The 22914-nt window shown below is 44.4% G+C and overlaps 1 long non-coding RNA gene across 1 annotated transcript; it reads left to right on the forward strand.

The window, feature by feature from the left end:
- Nucleotides 1-2091: 2091 nt before the first annotated feature.
- Nucleotides 2092-5730, forward strand: LOC138990740 (uncharacterized). The gene is made up of 3 exons (XR_011466842.1): nucleotides 2092-2283; nucleotides 3339-3460; nucleotides 5568-5730. It is a non-coding gene; the product is annotated as an uncharacterized lncRNA (long non-coding RNA).
- The last annotated feature ends 17184 nt before the right edge of the window (nucleotides 5731-22914 follow it).

The raw sequence follows: 22914 nt of genomic DNA on the forward strand, positions 1-22914 counted from the left end.
AAAGAAGATCTAAGGTCTTGAGCAACGACTGAGCGACTTCACTTTCACTTTTCACTTTCATGCATTGGAGAAGGAAATGGCAACCCACTCCAGTGTTCTTGCCTGGAGAATCCCAGGGACGCGGGAGCCTGGTGGGCTGCCGTCTACGGGGTCGCACAGAGTCAGACACGACTGAAACGACTTAACAGAGAACAGTTAACAAGGTCTTTTTCAGATACTGAAGTTCTAAGATTCGTTGAGAAGATCTCAATGTCAATAACAAGTAAAAGGCACATAATTTAAATTTACAATTTCAGACCACATCTGCTCTTCCCTCTGTTTTATATTATAAATCTCATAGATACACAATGTGTGACCATAAAGAACTATGACTGATAATCACTGCAGTGATCTCATTACTTACTGCTGCCAAGGCAGGGCCTTTTCTGAGTTGCGGACTTTGTAAATGTTTACTTCACATGATTCATGTCTCAATCTTGGATAAAAGCTATCTGCATCAGAAAAAAATGAGTTGAGACTTACGCATGAATTAATTTTTTAATAAAAAGATATTGAAATCACTTGCACAGTCACACACACCCATAAAAGACTGCAGCCACTGTAACACTAAAGGAAATTACCTCCAGGCTCCCATCCAGGACAATGCAATTTCAGCAACTAAGACAGAAGCCTTGAAAATAAGAGCTAACAATGGAAATGATGACAAACCCATAACGCCCATTGCTGAAGAGCGGCAAAGGAAGACCAGAGTGATAACGACACAGTGTGAATTCCAAGTGTTTTTACCTGGCACTGACGGCAAGTGACAGAACCTGCTTTCATAATGACAGTATAATTAAATCATCCATGGTTTATCCAAATGATTTCTGAAAGCCAGGAAAGAAAAGAGCGCAATTGGATTTTGGAGAAGATTCCCTTTGGCTGAGGTTTCTGTTTCGTGCCCACAAGTCAGAGATTTCTAATAGATGGGACACGGCCCTGCCCTGGTTTACACATCTGGCATCTACCTTGAGTCACATGTGGGGAGACGAGGAGTGGGGGAGACGCAGGAGGGAGGCAGATGAAGCTTTGTACATCAGTCACGCTGAGGACTGTGGGTCTACAGCTCTGGGAAAATGTCCTCTTTCAACTCTGCGATCAGTGCTTTCCCCTCCTGCGGCTGTGACACAGTTTTCTCTTTGAAGCACAGAGACATCAGGAGACTGTTGGTGGTTCTCATCTCCATTTACGCTCCCCCTACCCTCCTCCACTTGCCGTCCTCCACACCCCGCCCCCAGCCCACCTCCTGGGCCTCAAAGAGAGTCCTCCTCCAGACACGCATGGCTGACCCATCACGAGGCACGGCCACCCTTACTCATTACAGAACATTCTCTCTTGTTATCTTGCCTTTTTTTAGCCTGAAGGACAAAGACGGAGAGAGGAGTCTTGATTTTCCTTGTTAGTCTGCTCCAGCTGGCAGCCTTGCCAATCTCTAATATCAGTTGTGATGTGACAGTTATTTTTTTAACTCTAGCATCTCATTTTATGCAATTTTATGGGTAACAGGATGGGAATTCAGCTTAGAAAACTTTTGACAAACAATCATTCAACAATAAAAATGAGGACAAAAAGGATGACTATGACAAGCAAAATAAAACAGCCCCTGCTATGCCAAGAATGTACACTAATCATGTGTCCAAGGGACACGCTTCTTATCTGTTTAATAATGACCTGGAACCTCCTTCTCATCACATCTCTCTTGGGCTCTGTAGTCGCCCAAAGCTGACTCATGTCTGAATTTAGAACAGTGGACACCCAGAGCCTCAGACTCTGAGCTTCAGAAGGGACCTCAGTGTGCATTCTGGTTGATTGGGTCCACCGCGTCCCCCACACATGTTGGGAGTTAGAGAAACAAGAATGAAGAGGGTTATGGGTTGAACTGCATCCCCTGAAAAGATATGTCAAAGCCTTAATCCCCAGCACTTGTGGACGCACCCTTATTTGGAAATAGGGTCTCTGCAGATGTAATCAAGTTTCAGATGAGGTCATTAGGGTGGCCCCAATCCAATACAACTGCTGTCCTTCCCAGAGGAGGAGGGATCCTGGGACAGACACAGGAGAGGAGAACACCATGTAACAGATGGAGGCAGAACGCGAAGGGCTGCAGCTGTGAGCTTAGAGAGCCAAGGACTGCTGGCAACCCATCCGAATCCAGCAAGAGGCAAGGAAAGATGCTCCCCACCAGGTTTCAGAAGGAGCCTGACCGTGCCGATACCTTGATTTCAGACTTCAGCCTCCAAAATGGTGAGATGAGTGAGACATCTCTGTTGTTTCAAGCCACGTGGTTTGTGACGCTTGTTTCAGCAGCCCTAGCAAATGGATACTTGGAGAAGGAAATGGCAACCCACTCCAGTGTTCTTGCCTGGAGAATCCCAGGGACGGGGAAGCCTGGTGGGCTGCCGTCTCTGGGGTCGCACAGAGTCGGACACGACTGAATCGACTTAGCAGCAGGAAATGGATACAGAGAGTTAGGCAAACTGCCCATGATCCCAGGGTGAGTGATGCCTGAGGACACACCAGAGCACAACCCTTGTGAGTCCCACTGCAGAGTCAGTCCACTGTCCTGGCCTTTATTCCTCTGAGGCATCACAGCTGAGTTGTACGCACATGTGTTCTCTTACATCTTGTTTTTGTTCCGGATTTCTATAATTTCCCTCAAACAGACTTCCCTCACCTCTCCCTTTTTTTGTTTTGAAAAACTTGAAACAGAAAAGTTGAAAGAATAACTCAAGGAACACACATATTTCCTACACCTAGACTCACCAATTAACATTTTGCCATGTTTGTTTCTCTCTCTCCATGTTTTGGGAGCCCTTATCTTGAGCCCCTTGAAAGTTGCAGCTCTCAGGACATTTCACACCTAGAATATTTCAGCACGAATCTCCTGAATTCTGAATTCTCCTGACCAAAGACATCCTCCTTCATAATGCTCAGAGGCAAGGAATTTAGCATCAAAAGGATAATCAAACACAGATTATATTAAAGTTTCTCCAATTTGCCCCCAAATGTCTTTTATAGATATTTTTTCCTTCCTCCCCTCCCTTTCCCTCCACTCTCTCCTCTTCCTTCAGTGTCCTTCAGCACCATATCCCCCAGCTGCCAGGTCTCTTTGGTCTCTCTCAATTTATAGCATTTACCCACCTAGGTTTTTTTCCCTTTTTGGTCTGGCTTTCATAATGTGGACATTTTTGAAGAGTCCAAGCCGATTGCCTAGCAGAATGTCCCACCATCTGGATTTGTCTGCTTGTTTCCTCATGATCAGATTCAGGTTAACCATTTTCTGGTACGAATATTCCCAGGTGAGGCCATGCACTTTCCACGGCATCTCAGGGAGAACCTCGAGGCAGTCAGTAACTACTGTGGCTGCAGATGCTGGGTTCACTGGTGATGGTGGGGCCCGTCTGGTCTCCCCACTGGAAAGGTACCATTCTTTTCCTGTTGTCATTAATGAATTGTCTGTGGGGGATATTTGAGAGAAGACTTGTCCTTAACTACTTAATACAGTACATCCAGAGTTAACAACAAATGCTGACTTGGTATTAGATGTCACTCCACAACTGAAATGCAATACCTAACACGCCCTGCTTGATTTACCACATGTTTTTCGTTAAGAGTTGAAGGGGAGTTAAGGTTAAAACTAATCCTCCTCCTTTACAAACTGCCTGCCTACGGAAATCTGATGGTCATTCTCATAGTTTCACCAGCACTTACAATATTATCCAGGTATTGGCCTCAGGCAAGATTTCTGACTATCTAAAATTGACATTGAAAGTTAAGAAGACATACCCCCTCAAAAGTTAACTATATCAAATAGTTAACTTGTTGCTGCCGCTGCTGCTAAGTCGCTTCAGTCGTGTCCGACTCTGTGCGACCCCATGGACTGCAGCCTACCAGGCTTCTCCGTCCATGGGATTCTCCAGGCAAGAACACTGGAGTGGGTTGCCATTTCCTTCTCCAATGCACGAAAGCGAAAAGTGAAGTCGATCAGTAGTGCCCAACTCTTCATGACCCCATGGATTGCAGCCTACCAGGCTCCTCCGTCCATGGGATTTTCCAGGCAAGAGCACTGGAGTGGGGTGCCACTGCTTTCTCCCCGCTAACTTGTTAGGTAACCTCAATGCTCAAACCTGAAAATTACGTTAGGTAAATGAAAAATTTCTCAGCCCATCAGTATTGCAATAGTCCAAGTATCACGGATAACACAGATCTTACGTGCTTACACTTGGCAGCGTGGTATTTTCCTTGTTGGCTATCACACAGGACACGAACTTGAGAAAGCAGGACAAAAATAGATCTCCAAAGCCATGTCAATCATCTTTGAGAGGTCAAAACTCCTCATGGCTTTAATAGAAAGTTACTGCTGTGATAAGTAGTATAAAAGAAAAACACACCTACGTCTCTGCATGAATATTAAGCAAGGTGATTACGAGACATCAGCCACCAAGGCCACCCTCAGGGACTTCGTAAGCCACTAAAGTTTGGTTCTGCTGTGAATTCCTGTGGAGTTTTTTCTGCAGTGATTTCCCCCCTGGACTGCAGGTGCCATGAGAACAGGGGTTTGTTTGGTCCTGTTTGCCCTTCAGTATTCAGAACGGTGGGCTTCCCCTATGGCTCTGCGGTAAAGAATCTGCCTGCAATGAGGAGCCAGAGGAGACACAGGTTCGATCCCTGGGTCAGGAAGATCCCCTGGAGGAGGGCATGGTAACCCACTCCAGTATTCTTGCTTGGAGAATCCCTTGGACACAGGAGTCTGGTGGGCTACAATCCATAGGGTCGCAAAGAGTCGGACACAACTGAAGCAACTTAGCACGCACGCGTACTTTCAGCAAGAACAGTATCTGGGTGTCCAACAATTACTGGTTGAATGAAAGAATGACGCAAATAGTGCTCATCAGGTTAGGTCAATTCAACACTTCTAAGGAACCAATGAAACCTCGTGGACCTTTTATTCTCTTTTTTCCCTTAATTTATTTTTAATTGGAGGATAATTGCTTTACAATGTTGTGTTGATTTCTGCCATACAACATCATGAATCAGCTATAAGTATACATGTGTCCTCTCCCCCTTTGTTTTCTTTTAATTACAAAATTTGGTGCTAAGGTGTGCAAAGGGCCCTTTTTAGCTTCTCTATCTCAACTTTCAACAGCTTAGCTGGCCATTTCAGGGTGGACAGCATACCTCTATGTGCCAGACTGGGTCACAATTCTACCCCTTAAAGCCCATGTTTCTCTCTTTTTTAAAATACAAAATAGGAGCCAGAAAGGACATGGAATATTCCATCATCTCATCCTCTCTTGTGTGTTTATCTCCTTCCAATATATCCATTACTGGGTTGCTAAAGGTCATGGGAAGCCTGTGGATTATTAATAGAATACATAATTCGCTTAAATAACATTTTTTTTTCTCCACATGATTTTGTCTAAAAATATTGTGACATAAAATTTGTATTTATCTCCTTTAACATTTGAGAGTTAAGCAGAATAAATGATCTGCCCTATAAACGTAATTTCATTGTTGTTCACCTGCAGATGCTTTAGTTTCAAGGAAGCTGAATCAACCAGCGCACACGGTCACTTGAATCAGGACACTCCAGACACAGAGACGGGAGACAGTGCAGAGCCAAGGACAGAAGGGCCAGGATAGAGGCTCTCTTCTCGGGAGGAAGTGACAATAATAAAAATTTAAATATAAGAAGAATAGTAATAGTTTGTGCTTATTGCATGCTTATTACTTCTGTTTACAACAGCCCTTTGGCTATTATTTCCGTTGAAGAGAGGAGAAAATTAAAGCTTAGCAAGGTGGTGACTTGACTGCAGTAATGAGTGAGCAAGAATTTGAATCCTCTGACTTCAGAGCCTCTTACTTCACCACACACAGGGCTGCTTCCAAATGCACAGTAGAAGAGCCTGCTATTTACAAGTGTTGTCTTGCAAATTTTCCGGGAAATCTTTGATCATTTTTTAAAGCATTTTTGCTGGAAGGAATCCTGTAAGATCACTGCCCCAGAGTTCAGATAGGGAAATCCCGATAGTATTCTTCTTAAATCTAATACCTTTTGATATTATTCAGCCCTTTTATCATCTTTGTCATTCTCCTTGAGTCCCTCTTCAAAGATGATACATTCCCTAAAATTATGGATATAGCTCAACTCCTGAGAGGCATCCATTTGCAAATAGATGAAAAGCTTTGCCACTGTAGGTGAGATGAACAAGGTAGACTGACAACGTGGCAGGTTAAACATTCCATTACCACTGACCTGCTCAGACACACAGACACAATGGCTCATTCTCCTGTCCCCTGGTGAAAAATCAGGGGAGAAAAGGGGCCCATATATACCAAGGTTACTTTTTAATCCAATACCTGGAAAGAAGTAGAAGGTTTACTATCATCAAGCTTAATCTTATCTAAACTTCTGAAGATTTTATACAGAGGGGTGAAGGTTGAGGGGATGGGGATGGGAATCCTTCTAAAACCAGTATTCATGTTGGCAACAGCAGCTCTCCAAAGCTACAGTTCAAATTCTGCAGCACTGTGGGCACTACTTTTTCTCTTATACCCACCCCCCTCCACATTCCCCCAGACACATACTAGAAAAACATTCAAAGCCAGTTTTTAAATGCAAGCATACATTTTTTCTTTCTCGCAAATTAGTTTCCCCTTAATGTAGGTATTGTTAAACCACTGACAGGCAAACAGCAAGAATGCCTTTACATGAGTGTCTCTTTCTTCTAACACCAGCACAAATATAACCATCCTCACAAAGGCTACTAGCCGTTTAGGTTTCAAGGACCAATAAATGAATGCACACAAGAAAATTTGGATGATGCTAGGTTGCCAAGTTTTATTTTGCAATGAAAGAAAACAATAATATATATTATCATCATGTCTTCATGAAGTGAAGGACATCACAGGAAAAAGAATGTCAATACATAATTTCGTGATAAATTAAGATTTTTTTAATCTTAAAATTAGCTTATGGAATTTTGTTTTCTTTCTCACTCTGCCACAAGTCAGTGAAAATTTTATTAGAGACTAGCACTGGTCCTGAGACCAACATTTGGGGGCCACCGATCTAAGAGAGGTCTTTCCTGGTAAAATCTTCCTCCTCCACCACTGGGCAGAACTAATCCCCTTCTCTCTCCTCAAGGATTTTGTGAATACTTCTGCTGTCTCACATGGTTTCATAATTGTTCCTGTTGATATTTACCTAGCAGCTAGACCACAAGTTTTTAAAGGTACAAAGCTGTGTCTTAGCTTTTTATCCAATTAGAGAACATAGCACAAAGCCTAGAACACTCTAAGAGAATTTAACAAATCAATTTGTACCTAAATCAGTCAAAGCTAAAGAGAAAATTCTCTCCCTAGACCAAACTGATCATCTCATTTGCAAACTGGCGTACCACAAAGTCCTGGAGGGAGGTCACAGAGATGTACAAGAAGTCATAGCAACATTCAAATACCACGGGCGCACAGCGATGGTTTGCAAATTTTAATTGAAGTTCAACACCACTGTTCTGAAAAACAATCTCAGGAAAGAAATCGGTTTGGGGCTATGTTTAAACATGGAGAGTGACATCAATTTATACATATCTCAAATGAAAACGGAATTTCCAGATACAGAATAGAGTTAAGAATCGAGAGGTGGGGCAATAGTCCGCAGCAGTTCAGATCCTCTCTGCTCATTTGTCCAGGTGGTTTATTGGTGAGTCATGGATCTGAGGTCTGAATACCAAACACTGAGCCGGCAGTTTCCTGAATCCAGGAAAACAACACGCCCTAATTTATTACCCTGACAAAATGTGGCCACAGATCAGCAATGCAGTAAAATATATGTTCCATAAAAATATCTTTATAGATTTTCTCATTACACTAACAAATGAGTGGTGGAATCACCTTATGGAGGGGGGAAGGCAGAATCACTAAAAACTTCCATCCTTTATATACCCATATCTCCCATGAAGCAAAGAGTATAAAAAGTGGGAGGAATTACAATTACTATCAATTGTTTCTTGCACTACCAAAGTCAGAGGCTATCAGCCTGTATAGTGTCATGTTAGCTATTACTCTCCACTTCTTAGTGGGACCCGACAGTTAGATCATTTAGTGTTGTCTTATGGATTAAAATCAAGTTTACTTTTAGCAGCGATTAAATAGTTATGAGGCAATACAAAGCTTTATGGATGGAACTGTGGCAGCATTGGCAACTTGTAAGCAGGATCAGAGGAAGAAAACTGAAGCCCAGAGCCTCCTCACTTGCTGTGCTCATTCACCTGTTCTTCAAGCTGAAAAGGGGGAAAAAAAATGAAAGCCGCTCTGGGGACCAAACTTGAGCATATCCAGAGCCAGTGCTTTTGTAGAAGCAACATCCTGCAGGCTCAGTATGCTATTTCCTCCCTGCGAGTGGCGGCTTCCAAGATGGCCTCCAGCGATCCTATCCCTGGGACTCATGCCCTTGTGGACTCCTTTCCCTTTACCAGGGTTGGTTTGTGTGACTGGTGGAAGACGAGAGTGATCGTCACTTCTGAGATTAAGTTATAAAAGACTGCAGCTTTCAGACAGTTAGAGCCCCAGCAGACGGCTCGACTGCAACCCCACCAGCCCCCGAGCTAGAACTACCCAACTGAGCTGCTCCCAGACTCCTGACCCTCAGGAATCAACTGAGAAATTATGTGTTTGCTGGTTTAAGCTGCTAGTTTTGGAGGGGATTTGTTACCTGGCAATAGGTAAGTAGTAGACCCACTGTGATCTCCGGCAAGTTAAATAAATTGAGCCTCTGCTTCCTCATCTATAAAGTGGGGGCTGACGTAAATAGAAATATATTTATAATTATTGTCCTTTGTTTTGGAATTTAGGACTGCCTTCAGAGATACATAAAATACAAGGCAGCATAAATTAAAAGAGGAGGGAGGATAGAAAAACAAGGGGAGGGAAAAAATAAGAAACAGGAAAGAGGCTAAGAAATTATATATTACACACAACTAAAATTGGGCCACAATTATGGATCTGAAACTTAGCATAACGCCTTCAACTTCCTCCTGCCTCTGCCAACCCCACCACACCACACACACACACACAGGGTCATGTGTTAATTGCATTCAGAGTCCAAAAATTTAAAAAAGAAATTCAATTATTTAAGAGACATATAATTATCCTTAGAGCTAATGTGAATGAGAATTTTCCTTGGGCACTCCCTAAAGCAGATACTGCATGGGGTACAAGCTGAGGTCTTCAAATGAGGGATAATTTAATGAAGTGGGATGATACACACAGTGTCTTGTATCAGGCTGGCCCATCGTCAGGCTTGTCCAACAGTGCCTGCTGTTAATACTACCATTCAGAGCAAAGTTTTATCAGTACTACAGCTCCCTTCCAAGAAAAGTTTGCTCTCCACAGACTAAAACTCTTGACTTGCCATTCTCATCAACATTAAAAATAGCCCATTTTCAGCCATGCACTTAATGGAAACAGTTGCAGGAAATCCTGGATATTCCAAATAGTTTCTCATCTTCCTTCCATTGCACTAAGAAGCTCAATGGACATAACTGTCTGCCCTCATGTTCACAAAGCTGTGGCCCTCCCTTTTAAACCCTTTCTTGTTCTCTCACTACCAAGTCTTAATGTTTTCAGTAATGTCTCTTCCCATCTGATTTCTTTTATATTTTTGCTACCACTGCCTAGCGCTGAGTTCTGACTCATTACTCCCAGATGTAGGCAAGAGCCCTGTATTAGTCAGTTCGGGCTGCTGTAACAAAAATATTGATACAATAGCCTGGTCAGCTTAAACAGGAGATGCTTATTTCAGTATTTCTCAGTTTTGGAGGCTGGGAAATCCAAGAGCAAAGTGCTGGTTGATTCTGCTCCCTGGTGAGGGTGTTCTTCTCTGGCTTGTAGATGGCCTTTTCCATGTGTCCTCCCATGGCAGAGAGAGACAGAGAGGGAGAGAAAGCTCCCTGGTGTCTCTTCTTAGAAGGGAGCTAATCTCATTATGAGGGCCCCATCCTCATGACCTCATCTAAACCCAATCACCTCCCCAAGCCCTACCTCCTTAATCCATCTCACTAGGAGTTAGGGCTTCAAGATAAGAATCATGGGGGACATTTCAGTCCATATCAAGTCACAGTCTTTCCCAGCAGAGCCAAAATTCATGACTGTAAGAGCACTTTTTCTGTCTTCTTTCATAAGGATTTAGTCAAGCATCAGCCTGGGTTCAGACTGCAGGATGAGAAAGCCTGACATCCTTGAAATTAAAGAACCTTCAAGAATCAAGACCAAACCTTCTGCCCCAACTCTAATTCCTGTACTTCACCCATCGTAGCTCCTCCACTCTCTTGCTCCCTCTTGTCTGTGAGCTTTCTCTGTACTGTGAAACCTAGGATGCAACACTGCCACCCCCTTTCTGCAACCAATTCCATTCTTTAAACCTAGTTCAAATCCTAGCTGAGAACTGAGAGTCTGAGTTGGAAGGACTAAAGATCACTCTGCCCAACTTTTAATCTCATTCATGCATCTATCCACCAAACCAAGATTGATTTTGTACCTTCTGAGCCAAGTTAAAATGAACATGACAGATTCAGATCAGAAAGAAGTCACAAGTTGCACAGGGAGACTGGAATGCAAACGATTACAATGTAAATACAATGTTTAAGGCCTGAAGAAGTGCTTTGGGAGCACATTCTTTGACACTTGTCTGGATTCTATTTGAATACCTCCAGGGACAGGAAACTCAGGTAGCTCATTCCATTTCAGGAAACTATAACCATGTAAAATTACTACACTGAGTTTAAATCTAACTTCTACACACTTATTCTAGTGATGGCACTAGTGGTAAAGAACCCACCTGCCAATGCAGGAGACACGAGTCATGGGTTTGATCCCTGGGTCGGAAAGATTCCCTGGAGAAGGAAATGGCAACCCACTCCAGTATTCTTGCCTGGAGAATCCCATGGACGGAGGAGCTTGGTGGGCTACAGTCCATGGAGTCGCAAAGAGTAGGACATGACTAAAGCAATTTAGCAGTTTAAAACTCCAAAGATTTCAAAGATAAATCTAGATTTCTTTTCATATGTCTGTCAATTAGGTATTTGAAGATCACACCATAAATATCCCCAAACTTCTTATACTTTCTGATTCTAGGCTCTTCACCCTGTTGGCTCTCTCCTTTGGCTCCACTGAAGATTTTTTACACCCTTCAAAATCTCCAGGGATTTACCAAGGATTTACCAAGGCGAGCCCCTCCTTTGTTCTCATCTTAATGCAACCTAAGATCACATTGCCCTTTTGTGGAGGGAAGGAGGTGACCTTATTACTTCTCGTGGATGATCAAAATCTTTTTTTCTCCCTCATTAATCTAAGTGACCTCTCCTCTTAAATGACTCATATTGGGGCTTGTTCATGCTATCTTGTATTATCAGCTAATTTTTTTTGACAGAATACCAAACAATATTTACCATCGACAGTAGTATAGGACAACAAATAATGTACAAATTGGGGAATAAACACAACAGAGCCGGCAGATACCCCACACGTGCCCGAACAGCAAGGTACAAAGGAAGTGCAGACTTCTCCAACGAGGCCTCAGTCCTGCCCAGGTGACCCGAACAGGCAGCCAGGGGCTGTCACACATGAGCGAGTCCACACGGAAGGGCAACGGGACAGCCATTGGAGGCTGACTAAGACAGACCCCAAAATGCTGCACAGAACCGAAATCACATGTAACGTGTAAGCTCCATACCAACTTGGGGAGCAGAGCACAGTCCTCGGGGAGAACCAGAGGCATCTCTCACTTGTAGCCACGCTTTGAAGCAGCTCTTTTACACGAAGACATAACGGCAAAATCAGCAGTATTTTCTATCTTCCTAGTTTACGTACAGACCATCGTTACTCATCAGAAGCAAATACTGGAGGAAATCTGAGGCCCTGGCACTGTGACCACGGCAGATGTGTGGGACTTACTCTCTTCTCTGTTAAGAAAAGGGGAAAGCCCATTTTCATTGTGTCTGAGCAGTGTCACCAGCCGTTGATGGCAATGGGTCTGGGACTCCAGACCCTGCCCAGGGCCATGTTACTGAAGAACTTCATACATTTTAACAAACATTCCAGTCTTTTCCCTTCAACTTTCCTATACTCTGGCAAAGCTTACATTTCTAATATTTAGCATTAAAAAAAAAACCTGTGCCCGCAAGAAACAGTAAGTGAAAGTATATCTCCCACACCGACCGTGACCCCAAAACTCGCCCCATAGAAGCACCCCCAGAGTGGTGACGGTTCTCTCCGTGATTGGAATGAGGGGGGGTCAACACCTGGGGTTAAGATCCCCGTCTAGACAGAAAGTAGGCATTCAGGTCACAAGTTGGGAGAAAATTTCATAGGAGGGAGAAAAAACAAAAAGGTAAAAACAAAACCCAAGTCCCTCACCACGTGGGCCTTTTACCCAAACAAAGGTAGGAGGGGATGGGCCAAGGGAGGCTGGGGACCACTGCTGTGGTGGCTCTTGAGTGCATCAGAGCAAAGTCCTCCTAGGGAATGTCCTCGGTGTCCGAGCCTGCCTGCCGATGGGCTTGGCCACACCTGCACTGTTTGACAGCAAACACAGCCCAGCACCACAAGGGGATGGGGGCTCTAGAGGCCGCCCCCCCCCCCCACCAAGAGGCAGCTGGCCACGCTGGAGGCCCCCCTTCTGCTGTTGGTGTCCTCTCCAGTCGTGTCCTCTGGTGTCCTCTGAGGGTCATCCATCTCCAGCTGTGCTGGGGCATCTGTTTCATTAATGGGTTGTCCATCAAACCTAAACTGAATCCATCTCATGGACAAGCCCTGGCTCTGGCAGGAGGCCTTCATCAGCTTGCAGAATAGTGTGTGTATCTTGATCTTAAACTGGACCCTGGAGCCAACTTGCCCGGCCACCTTCAGGTTGATGTGGTCCTTCTCCATCTTCACTCCCTCCTGGGGCTTCTCCTTCGGACATGGCTGCACTCGGAGGGCAGCGGGACAGCAGGCAGCCCCTGGGGTGAGCAACTCACACTCTTGGCCTGCTGCTCTCCCACCGCAACCGCCTCAGCTAATTTTTTAGTGTATAAATCTGCTGGGAGGGACTGGGGGCAGGAGGAGAAGGGGATGACAGAGGATGAGTTGGCTGGATGGCATCATCAACTCAATGCACATGAGTTTGGGTGAACTCCAGGAGCTGGTGATGGACAGGGAAGCCTAGTGTGCTGCAGTTCATGGGGTCGCAAAGAGTAAGACACAACTGAGTGACTGAACTGAACTGAACTGAAGCGCTTTATAACTCAACATTCAGAAAACTAAGATCATCGCATCCAGCCCCATCACTTCATGGCAAATAGATGGGGAAACAGTGGAAACAGTGGCTGACTTTATTTTTGGGGGGATCCAAAGTCACTGCAGATGGTGACTGCAGCCATGAAATTAAAAGATGCTTACTCCTTGGAAGGAAAGTTATGACCAACCTAGACAGTATATTAAAAAGCAGAAACATTATTCTGCCAACAAAGGTCCATCTAGTCAAGGCTATGGTTTTTCCAGTAGTCATGTATGGATGTGAGAGTTGAACTATAAAGAAAGCTGAGTAACGAAGAATTGATGCTTTTGAACTGTGGTGTTGGAGAAGACTCTTGGGAGTCCCTTGGACTGCAAGGAGATCCAACCAGTCCATCCTAAAGGAGATCAGTCCTGGGTGTTCATTGGAAGGACTGATGTTGAAGCTGAAACTCCAATACTTTGGCCACCTGATGTGAAGAACTGACTCATTTGAAAAGACCCTGATGCTGGGAAAGATTGAAGGTGGGAGAAGGGGACAACAGAGGATGAGATGGCTGGATAGCATCACTGACTCAATGGACATGAGTTTGAGTAAACTCCAGGAGTTGGTGGCGGACAGGGAGGCCTGTCGTGTTGTGGTCCATGGGGTCGCAAACAGTTAGACACGACTGAGTGCCTGAACTGAACTGAAGCACTTTACTAAAACAGAAGAATTCTTGGCAAAATCACTGCAGATGGTGACTGCAGCCATGAAATTAAAAGACGCTTACTCCTTGGAAGGAAAGTTATGACCAACCTAGATAGCATATTCAAAAGCAGAGACATTACTTTGCCAACAAAGGTCCGTCTAGTCAAGGCTATGGTTTTTCCTGTGGTCATGTATGGACGTGAGAGTTGGACTGTGAAGAAAGCTGAGGGCCAAAGAATTGATGCTTTTGAACTGTGGTGTTGGAGAAGACTCTTGAGAGTCCCTTGGACTGCAAGGAGATCCAACCAGTCCATTCTGAAGGAGATCAGCCCTGGGATTTCTTTGGAAGAAATGATGCTAAAGCTGAAACTCCAGTACTTTGGCCACCTCATTCGAAGAGTTGACTCATTGGAAAAGACTCTGATGCTGGGAGGGATTGGGGGCAGGAGGAAAAGAGGACGACAGAGGATGAGATGGCTGGATGGCATCACCGACTCAATGGACGTGAGTTTGAGTCAACTCTGGGAGTTGGTAATGGACAGGGAGGCCTGGCATGCTGCGATTCATGGGGTCGCAAAGAGTTGGACACGACTGAGTGACTGAACTGAACTGAAAGATACTTTTACTATATCATTCGTATTTTCCTTTAGTAAGTATATGAATGAATGAACAAGTGTTAAGAGCAAAAAGCACTGTGAAATGCAGAGCCACAGCCCTTTCTAAAAGATGTCCACACCACAGTCCCTCGGAACTGTATGCTGTGTGCTCCATGACAAGGGGGGATGAAGGTTGTAGATGGATGTACAGTTGCTAATGAACTGACTTTAAGATAAAGAGATTATCCTGGATTATGACCCGATGGGCCCGATGTAATCAGAAGAAGGCAGAAGAATCACAGTGAGAGTGACCTGAAGATGCTGCTGTCTCCCTTTGAAGGTGAAGAAAGGAGCTGTGAGTCAAGGAACTGTAGCAGCTTCTGAACACTGGGTGAGACAGGAAAACAGATCCTCCCCAAAGCCTCCGGAAGGGAATGTGGTTCTGCTGACATGCCTTGATTTTAGCCAACAGAGACCCACGTTAGACTTCTGACCTCCAGAACTGCAAGATCTGTGTGCCGTTTTAAGCCATTGAACTTGTGGTAACTTGTTACGGCAGCAACAGGGGAGTCATTTCGGTGCTACCACTTTGTGCTATTTGCCAGCCATCATTTCCCATTTTCTTTTAGATTATCATTATGACTTTGTGTGGATCCCAATAAACTGGAAAATTCTGAAAGAGATGGGAATACCAGACCACCTGACCTGCCTCTTGAGAAACCTATATGCAGGTCAGGAAGCAACAGTTAGAACTGGACATGGAACAACAGACTGGTTCCAAATAGGAAAAGGAGTACGTCAAGGCTGTATATTGTCACCCTGCTTATTTAACTTGTATACAGAGTACATCATGAGAAACGCTGGGCTGGAAGAAGCACAAGCTGGAATCAAGATTGCCAGGAGAAATATCAATAACCTCAGATATGCAGATGACACCACCCTTATGGCAGAAAGTGAAGAGGAACTCAAAAGCCTCTTGATGAAAGTGAAAGAGGAGAGTGAAAAAATTGGCTTAAAGCTCAACATTCAGAAAATGAAGATCATGGCATCCGGTCCCATCACTTCATGGCAAATAGATGGGAAACAGTGGAAACAGTGGCTGACTTTATTTTCTTGGGCTCCAAAATTATTGCAGATGGTGACTGTGGCCATGAAATTAAAAGACGCCAACCTAGATAGCATATTGAAAAGCAGAGACATTACTTTGCCAACAAAGGTCTGTCTAGTCAAGGCTATGGTTTTTCCTGTGGTCGTGTATGGATGTGAGAGTTGGACTGTGAAGAAAGCTGAGCGCTGAAGAATTGATGCTTTTGAACTGTGGTGTTGGAGAAGACTCTTGGGAGTCCCTTGGACTGCAAGGAGATCCAACCAGTCTGTCCTAAAGGAGATCAGTCCTGGGTGTTCATTGGAAGGACTTATGCTGAGGCTGAAACTCTAATACTTTGGCCACCTCATGTGAAGAGTTGACTCATTGGAAAAGACTCTGATGCTGGGTGGGATTGGGGGCAGGAGGAGAAGGGGACGACAGAGGATGAGATGGCTGGATGGCATCACTGACTCAATGGACATGAGTTTGAGTAGACTCTGGGAGTTGGTGATGGACAGGGAGGCCTGGCATGCTGCGATTCATGGGGTCTCAAAGAGTCGACACAACTGAGCGACTGAACTGAACTGAATCCTTACAACACTGTTTAGATTTTTAAAGTGTTGAAGCTATTGGATAAATTTGGAAAGATTACCCAGCTAGTAAGCTAGGATTTGAACTCAGGTGTCTCTGGCTCCAACTTATGTTCATTTTATAAAATCTCAATGCCTTAAGAAGGGATAAAATCACAACCCAGATACTGTACTTTAGTATATTCTGATTAGACTTCCGGAGTCCATTATTCCTAGCAGAAACTGGACACATAATTCGATAACTAACATTCTTCTTGTCTTCTTTCTCTTCTTGAACTTTCACCTCTCATGTGGATACTGATTAAAAAGTGCTTTATTTTAAACTGAACATACAGCTTTAAATAGATTAAATGTTATTACTAGGGTGTGACCTGAATACATTAGGTGGTGATATTGTTCAGTTACTAAGTCATGCCAAACTCTTTGTGACCCCATGGACTGCAGAATGCCAGGCTTCCCTGTCCCTCACTATTTCCGTTTGCCCAAGTTCATGTCCAGTGAGTCGGTGATGCCATCCAACCATCTCATTCTCTGCTGCCCTCTTCTCCTCCTGCCCTCAATCTTCCCAGCATCAGGGTCTTTTCCAGTGAGTCGGCTCTTCACATCAGGTGGCCAAAGTATTGGAGCTTGAGCTTTAGCTTCAGTTCTTCCAGTGAATATTCAGGACTGATTTCCTTTAGGATTGACTGGTTTGATCTCCTTGCAGTCCAAGGGACTTTCAAGAGTCTTCTCCAGCACCACAAAAGCATCAACTCTTTGGCATTCAGCCTTCTATAGGTATACATTAGGTATTCACCTACAAATATTTACATCTAGTTTCCAAGGAAAATATGCTTTTATAATAGCTGATCTCATGGGGTAATGGGTGCTGTGACTTGAAGCAGGTACTTGGTCCTTGTCTTCTTTGAAGAAAGTATTCAGCACAGAGACAGATTGTGAAGCAGTGAAATCATTTATTAGAAGCAAAGTAGTGTGGAAGAACACACAGGTGGAGCTTCAGTGAAGTGTGGAATGAGGATTGTTTACATGGGTTATGTATGGACAGTGTTTCAGATTGTCTCTGACCAGTCATCTTGCTTGTCTCAATATTTGGCCTGACTCAGGGCCCTCTCTGGTGGATGTGCAGTCATCTCTCAGTCAAGATAGATTCCAGTGTCAAAGTTTCTGGGAAGTTGGTGGGACATATTATGGGCTAGCTCCCTCTCCCTCCCTTGAACCCCAAGGATCTACTCTGTGCCTTTGTGGCCGGGAAATTCCCTTGACCACAAGAATGAGAAAAATGTGGTTGCTTTGTCTTTCACTTTGTCAATCAGAGTCTGATGCTCCTGCTAGTATCTTGAGGTGTCAGCGGGGGACCAGTTGTGGCTGCTCAGCTAGCTACAACTGTTTTTCCTGAAAAACCATAACCAAACCCTACAGTGCTCTGACAAGAATGGCTATTTAGTGGAGACACACTTATCTGTGCAAAACTTATTGCTGGTTACAGATACAGAAACATGGGTGGAAATTCTGCAATTATAAGGATATACTTTACTGTCGGGCCCATAATGAAAATGTGAAACTTTCTGTACTTTGACACGAGTTCATTACTGAGCATCTATTTTGTGCAGCGGTCACTAAAGCATAGCGCCTCAGAATGTAAGACGGACACTCTACTACTTCCTATTTATGTAAGCAGTGCAAATCACCCTCAGTGAGGTTCCTCTTCTGTGAAATGGATATAACGGTAAAACCTACCTGTTATGAGTGTTATGAGGATACAGCCAGACAATGCACTTAGAACAGAAGACAGTATAAAGTAAGCATCCACTACCCCTCAGTTCTCACTATTATGCCAAGCTGCGGGTGTATATGGATGTATAAAAGTGACATGATCCATGCCTGTCCTTGGGAAGCTTATACTCTTATAGTTATGCTGTCCAGGTAAGCAGAGAATTATAGTTTTAAAGAAATGTGTAGATCAGCAGCTACTATTTTTGAGTTCATAGTGTAGGGGCTTTTGCTGAAGTCTGCAGATTGGCATGGCCTGCTTCAGGGGCACTCATGACCTGGCACCTACTGTAAAGTGCTCTAGATCCACCCCAAGTTCTCAGCTCCCCTGAAACCTTTCTGAAATCTTTTACCTTCTGTATTCTGGAGAATCATCTGTAGAGACACACTGAACGAAAAAGTGTAATTTTTCACTGCCTAGTTGTCTGATGGCTAGACAATAAAAACCCTTCCCCCATGCACATCATCCTTAATATTCAAGACAACCCCATTAGCAGGGATTTCTCAAGGAAAGCAACCCCAGATACCTACTTTCCATATTCGTTGTCATGTTAGGTCAATGCAGGAGATTTTTGTTTCTAATTTGGCAAGAGAACAATGATACATATATTTCCCTCAAACTACTACTGCTTCATGAATTCTGATGAGGATGGACTACTTTTAAAATATTAAATAAGTCTGAACACACCTATAACCTCTGACCCACAAGAAATGAGCCACAGTACATGATCTGCTTCTTTCTTACAGATGATTTGTTGATTTCAGCGCACAACTGCAAATAATTTAATTTCAAAGCAATTCTCAACACCAGGATGAATAAAACAAGTACCTAATGCTTAATAGTAAATACTTGCTGATTTCTCATCTAAGACCTGGAGGGAAGAAGGAGCTAAAGATTGTCTAGCAGCCTCTCTTTCCTCTAATCGTTGATTTTGGCAAAGGCCACGGTTAACTCACTAGCCATCAGGCGAATAGCATCTCAGACCCACTTGCAAGTCTATTTTAAGCTTCCTGTCTGGCACCACTGAGATTCTGCTGGACCATCTCCATGTTGTCACAGCTAACCTCCAATAACCCAAGGGTTTATATCATCCACCCATAAGAATACCAGGCCAGTCTGGCTAAGCACTTGCTCATTTCCAGGTTTATTCTAGGGCAAGAAAATGACTGTGTGTTAAGGGTCTAATTCAGGTACTGACTTTCATTTTTGGTGTTACAAAAAGCATTGTGTTAACAAAAATAGGTATTTTTGCACAGTGCTTTCTTTGTACTGGAGTATTTGGGAAGCCCCCTCCTCCTCTCTCTTTGCCTGCCCTTAACAAAAATTCTGGGTTATTTGATGCTATTTTTCCACACTTTCCAATGTTAAAGTGTCAACAGGTGTTCTGGTGGCTAAAACAGTCTGTGAGGTCAGAGCAGCAAACCCACAGACCTGCTCTGGCCTTGGCCAGATGGCCATGTGATAAAAAGAGCACTTCTGAAGCAAGCCTATTCACTGGGTGACCAAAAGGAGCTCCATCTAGAGACAGGAAGAAAGCCAGACCAGAGGGGAGACAAGGCTGAGATACTTAAGAACCTCCCCCAGTGGTACAAGCACTTGGTTCCTGTGCAGAAGGACTATAACTTTATTTACAACATACATGTCACAGAATCATATAACTGCAGCTAGAGAACAAAACTTACACCTCTAAATGAATTTATTTCATAGCCATTACTTTGGGGGATCCTTTATTTTGATTCCAGAAATACCTTGGCAATGCCTTCAATTCTCAGGACAAATTCTTTTGACTATATTTAGTGGTGGCATATGTCGATTTTTTGAGAGTAGGTGTTATTTTCAGAAATAGGTTGTTCAAAACTAAGAACATTAGCATGAGAGAATCAATACTATTTTGGTATAAAAACCAAGGTGCTAATTATAGTAAAATAAGTTGGAGTTTCCTGTGCAGATCCAAAAACAATTTGAAAAGGTAATTTTTAAAGGGCTCTGACTAATGGCAATATTGGTGTTGAATAAGGTATATGCTACCAAGGTGATCTAAAGAGGTCATTGCTATGGTCCTGGAGTTTCATGACTCTATTTTCACAATAGAAAAAGTTTTGTAGACAGCAAACTAACCTAGTATAAACTTCATTTCTGAGTCCTCAGGTAGAAACTCTCAAAATAAAAATCCACTTATATTCAACTACCTGGTCTCCATGTCTGTAAAGCAGGAGCTAAGAGGTAGTGACATTCCTCATGTAAATAAATCACCTTAACCTGATATCCTAAGTTTGTAAGACTCCCAGGGACAGGGGAGCCTGATGGGCTGCCGTCTATGGGGTCGCACAGAGTCGGACACGACTGAAGCGACTTAGCAGCAGCAGCAGCAGCAGCCACTCTATTAATAACCGCTTAGTATCTAGCTGTAGAATATATTCTACTTGAGTGTATTTATCTCCTACTCTCTACTACTGCTGCTAAGTCACTTCAGTCGTGTCTGATTCTGTGTGACCCCACAGACAGCAGCCCACCAGGCTCCCCCGTCCCTGGGATTCTCCAGGCAAGAACACTGGAGTGGGTTGCCATTTTCTTCTCCAATGCATGAAAGTGAAAAGTGAAAGTGAAGTCGCTCAGTCGTGTCAGACTCTGTGGAACCCCATGGACTGCTGCCTACCAGGCTCCTCCATCCATGGGATTTTCCAGGCAAGAGTACTGGAGTGGGGTGCCATTGCCTTCTCCCTCCTACTCTCTAGGAGTCCTTAATAAAACAAACACACTGACCTGGACTTGTCTATAATATTAATAATAACTGATACTTACATAGCCCTTACTACTTACTTGTACTTACTTAGCATGATATATATATATATATATATATATATATATATATATATCAACTCACTTTATACAACCTGTGAGGGTAAAAAGTTTTAAAATATTACTATTTTTATTCCTATCTTATATATGAAAGAACTGAGCCAGGAAGAAGTTGCCCAAGACCACGTAGCAAGATGCAGAGCTGGGACTGGAACTCAGGTGGTCTAGTTCCAGCTGGGTTCCTACTCACTTTGCTATACCCCCCTATACTGCCTCTATGAGACTATAGAAAACAGATACTTAAATCAGATACTCAACAGAATAAAAGACCATGAAAAAAATACCAACTTATGGGAAGCTCATTTGAGAAGTAAAAAAGAGGGGTTGATGTGAAGCAGATAGGCCCATGTAAAATGGATGAGGGCCACATAAAAATAGCCACAAGAGTTCCGTGGGAAGCTTGGGGCTGGGCCAAAATGCCCTCTATTTAGAGAATAGAGGAGGCAGTTGGAAAAATCTAGGAGCTATAAAGAACCAGTTCCTGGCACTGTTTTGTGTCTATAAAATTTCTCCTTTAATACATAAAATCAGATAGTGCAAATTAACAAAAACAAAACTCCACAATACTGTTAATATGACAGCTTTTTATAACCTGGGCACATCACTTTGGGAATTTTATCGGCTCGTAAGCAGATATGCTTAATAAGTCAGTTAACTGTTTTTAACAGTAGACAGAGTGGAGAAGGAAATGGCAACCCACTCCAATATTCTTGCCTGGAGAATCCCAGAGACGGGGGAGCCTGGTGGGCTGCCGTCTATGGGGTCGCACAGAGCCGAACACGACTGAAGCAACTTAGCAGCAGCAGCAGGATAAGTGCAATGATCTGCCTGATACCATCTCCAAGGAAGTTTTCAGAAGCCACTATCAGTGACTCAGTTCCCATAAAGAGGAGATTACATATGGACAGAAACAAGTGAAGCAGCCCCTGCCATGTCTACCCTTTAACCAAGACTGCCAACGCCACCCCAATCCAGCTTAACAGAAGTGGAAACTGAGGCTCACGGAGCAGAAGTGACTTGGATGAAGGTCCTGACACAGAAAGTTCAGGGATCTTCCCATTTTCGCATTGTGCGTTCTACCCTTTTCTTATTCAGGGCAAATAAAGACTGATTTCAAAGCCCTTCAGAAAACGTGGTGTGCCTACAATGCGGGAGACACGGGTTCAATCCCTGGGTCGGGAAGATCTCCTGGAGAAGGAAATGGCAGCCCACTCCAGTACTCTTGCCTGGAAAATTCCATGGATGGAGGAGCCTGGCAGGCTACAGTCCATGGGGTCGCAGAGTCGGACACGACTGAGCGACTTCACTTTCTTTCTTTCAGAAAAAGTGAGCACACACACCTACTCGACAGAGGCAATAATTCCTTCATCACAACTTCCTCTGGCTGCTGTCCAGACCGCCTTTCTCTTGCTGGGCCCTGAGACATGTCCAGAAAATGACAGAAACCATGCTCCAAAGTCAACGCTCCGAAAAGAATCCCATGAACCAGGCCTCAGATACCCCGGGGTCCTCTCATGCCTTGTTATTCCAGGTAGGGCCGTCTCTGGGAATTTAGTTTCCCGTTGGGCAGGGAGCCTCCCCTCGCAGCCCAAAACTACGAAGCCCCAGCCCACCCGTAAGGAGGGAAGGAGGCTCGCCGAGGTGCCGGTGCGTCGTGGAAGCCTGCCTGCGGGAAGCGGCCGTTCACGGGCCCCGCCCGCTCGGGGACGCTCGTGCCGACCCCGGCGCTTCCTCCCTCCCGGCCCTTCAGTGAAGCCCACGGGCGCGCGCAGCCCTCCCTCCACCCGGCTATAGCGGGCGCGGGGGCGGGCGCGGTCACGTGAGGCGGGCCCGCAGAGCCAATGGGCAGCTCGCGCGGATGGACGGGCGTGTCTGACCCTCGTGACGTCACAAAGCGGGCGGGGAGCGCGCGGCTCTTCCGCCCCCACGCGCCGAGCAGCGGCCCGCTCTGCTGCGCCCCGCCCCCTCGCCACTGCGCACCCAATGGGAAGGCGGGAAGCGCTCGGACC

The sequence above is a fragment of the Bos mutus genome, chromosome 14 (genome assembly GCF_027580195.1).
Source record: "Bos mutus isolate GX-2022 chromosome 14, NWIPB_WYAK_1.1, whole genome shotgun sequence".
Classification (NCBI taxonomy): Eukaryota; Metazoa; Chordata; class Mammalia; order Artiodactyla; family Bovidae; genus Bos; species Bos mutus.